The 3,654-nt window shown below is 36.0% G+C and overlaps 1 pseudogene; it reads right to left on the bottom strand.

Moving 5' to 3' along the window:
- Nucleotides 1-1,396: 1,396 nt before the first annotated feature.
- Nucleotides 1,397-1,956, bottom strand: LOC149233885 (uncharacterized; annotated as a pseudogene).
- Between the last annotated feature and the right edge of the window lie 1,698 nt (nt 1,957-3,654).

Here is a 3,654-nt window from a genome sequence, read left to right as displayed (position 1 = left end):
TCCTGCGTAGTGCCTTCCCTTGGAAGTAGCCATGCACAACAAGCAATCTCAAATGAATGAAACACAAAAAGCTACTGTGTCACCGATTGAGACAGATATCAGAAATGGCCCTAGTCTGATTGCATTGTCTTCTAGCTTTGGAGATAGTGATCATTCTGATTCCTTTTGGAAAAGAGCCATAAATTATGCTCTTTCAAAGAATAGTGACACTTTATCATTATCAGCATCAGCACACCTAAATATACCTGGAGTAGCTGGCGCAACGAGTCTATCCAAGGTTACAGACAGTGTTGAAAATAAAGTACATGTTGAGGCACGCCAAATGTAGCATATCTCTAAGGAACAGTTAAGAAGTATGCTTGATTTCAGAGGTGGTATCCAAGCTTTCAAATCAAGTGAAACAACACCAGACATTTCTTACCAAGAATCAAAGTCTATGATGAGCTGAGAACAAGCTCAGCTAGTAGGGCTATTTAGTAACATCACCATTCTGGCAATACAAAGGAGTTGCATTCAAGAAGAATTAAGAAAATGAGTCCAACTCCAATCAAGGAATGAGTCACATGGATAAACATACTCTAGGTCATGCTTATGGAAATGTTGCTGGAATCAATCAAGTTCGCAATGATTAAGATATAATGGATGCTCAGTGTCATTTTGTGATAAAAAGAATCTCTGAAGCACATTTTATGGAAATGCCATATAGCCATATAGGTTGTTGGCAGCAGGGTCAAATGCAGGTTTCTTCATGTGTCAAGGGATTTTCCTTCAAGGGAAACCCTATTGGGTGACTCCGTTAGTTCTTTCAGCATTTATGGGATTGCAGAATTGCCTCAAAATGTTGCTTTGTTCTCTATCAGGAAACTAAGATGTAAGTGTATTTTTTCCAATGAGGATAACTCTGTTCTTCACTCTATAGAATTTGGCAGGAAGAGATATGTAACCAACTGAAAGCCAAGTGTTATCTCCTAATATAGGATGTCAAGGGTTTATATGCTTTAGCCTATTCTAAATTTTTCTCAGCTTTAGCAGAGGCAAGGAAGAAGTTTTTTTCATATGTTTTTATCCTCCACCCCTTGGATATACTATATAATGTTTCTGCTCTTTGTAAATATTATTTGTTTAATAAATAAAAAATTAAAGGCACCAAGGATATTCATGCAACCTCTCACTCAAGTAATCACCAATTTTGGTTATCATTTCTACTCCCACAACTTACAGTAAAAATAGCTAAGATCTCTAATGAAAGTTAAAATGTTGGCAATAGATAATTAATTAGAGTGCCCTTCTGATAAAATAGTAATTTTTGTTTTTGCCAAAATGTTTTGCAATGGCCATTTAATGTTTGTTATATACACTGCACAGTCACAAATGTGAACTACAAATTGCAGGGACATCATCTCAATAAGTCTAGGAATAAATATACATTCCACAAACTATGCAAGAGCATTGATGCAAGAAGATTGCGTGAGTGTATAAAAACAATACCCATGACAAGGCCCAAGAATGTAAGGGGAAGTAAACGTTGCATGCTAAAGTGAGCTAATGCAAATACAATAGCACTAATAAGTACAGAGCTCCAGATGGGCATATAGCATGTTAGACAGGGCAAAAGGAACCCCCGAAATATCGCATCTTCCCAGATAGGTGCGCAGATTGAGACAACTATGACATAAAGAAGCATGGCAACTGAATCTCGAGCCATTATTGACTTCTCTACGTGGGAGGCTGTAATGGGAGATGGAAAGGGCAGCAAGTCTAGATTAATTTGTGATAACATGTTCACTAAGGGGAACATCAAGCAACCCAAGCAAGCATCTATATGACAATTTTCTTTCCAGCTGATGCAAAACCAATTATTTGGAAGAGGGTGGAAATGAGCTAAGCATCGGTACAATATTGCCAGTCCAACAGCTCCCTCTGCAATCTGTACATAGCGTGGCCTCTGTATGTCATATTCAATCTAAAAAAAAATTGTTATATATATATATATATATATATATATATATATATATATATATATATATATATATATATATATATATATATATTAGGATTACAACTAATTATGAGGGTTACAAGCTCTTATAGTGGAAATTTGGGTTTAGTGGGTTTTGGGTCCAAATTTGGAATCTGGGCTCTGCTACCACGTGTGAGGACCCAACTATAAGTTCTCTAAGTACTTCTACACTCATTCAAATAAATTTCACTAATTTTGATAACAAGGAAAATTTCAGGTTTATAAAACATCATAAGCATGAACATAAATTAATTAAATCTACAACATGTATAACCTGTAACAATTTATCTGCAACATGTATAACTTGTAATAATTTACATAACTAAAATAAATGACTAATAATACCTATTCCAATAGCTTAGTTGAGATGCTCATGAGCTCCTGACTCTATTGGGATGCTCCTCTTAACTACCCGACTGGGTTTACCTCCCAGCAAACTAAGAAGTAATTCCTAGCCCAGGGAACCTCCACAGGTTCCCTAGCCCTCCGAGCCCAAGTCCAACCAGATGTAGTGTGTCCAAGTTTACAAACACTCTCCAGATCCAAGTTTGATCTCCTTCTCTCCCTTCTCTTTCCCCACATTCCTCCCTCAAAACAAAATCCTCCAAAACAAAGCCAAGACCAAGGATTCCCCCTCTCCTCTCATCATCCTTCCCCTTTCATGCCCCTTCCTCCCATCCACCTCAACCACTTATCATTAATGTCATGACTACCCCCTCATCCTTTCATTTAGTATCCTTGACTTTTCTTACCATATCTCTCCCAAGTAGATTTGAGAAGACATTTTGGGGATAAGATATGGATATTTAATTTCGAAATTAATTGGAGGAGACCATATCTTCTCCCAAGTAGATTTTGAGAAGACATTTTGGGGATAAGATATGGATATTTAATTTGGAAATTAATTGGAGAAGACCATATCTTCTCCCAAGTAGATTTTGAGATGACGCCTTGGGATATGGATATTTAAATTGGAATAAATGAAAGGAGACCATATCCCATCCAAAATTAAATTTGAGAAGACTAGTTGGGAATTGAATAATAACAATGATAAAATTTATATCAGTAAATAAAAATTACAGTTTCACAAATGTAAGTATATACCAATATTTCTTGATAATTATGTCAATATTTTCAGGTAAATAAAATTTGCATTATAAGATTAAGTAGGGCATTACAAATGAACTCCACTAGTGCTAATTTAGTTAACTAAATATTTACTCATCAGAAACTCATACATGTTGATTCTGAGAAAGACCCGGTTGAGACTAGAGTGCAGGGATAGAGTACCATTTGTTTTAGATTTTTCTGAGTTGCACTGATAGTGCATGCAATCATGAATTGATCCTTGAGGGATTGTGTTATTTTTAGAGGCTTTATTTGACTTTAAATACACATTATCCTTCATAGGAATTATGCATTGGAATAGAGACTTGGAGAGCTTGTGAAGAGGCTAAGCTTTGGCATTGAGCTTTCTTATGAGTTTGAGATTGAATTTGTTGAGTGCTGGGATTGTTCTTGAGAGAACAAGCATTGTAATTTCATCTTGATTTTCCAGATTAATACAATATAGTAGTGGGGTTTTAAGCTGTGGCTTTCCCTAGATATTTATTGTGTTATGTGCCCTTGATGTT

The sequence above is a fragment of the Pinus tabuliformis genome, chromosome 8, assembly GCF_031772625.1.
Source record: "Pinus tabuliformis cultivar Carrire ecotype Pingquan chromosome 8, CPIR1, whole genome shotgun sequence".
Lineage (NCBI taxonomy): Eukaryota > Viridiplantae > Streptophyta > Pinopsida > Pinales > Pinaceae > Pinus > Pinus tabuliformis.
Note: the sequence above shows the minus strand (reverse complement) of the source record. Positions and strands in the feature narration are given on the sequence as shown.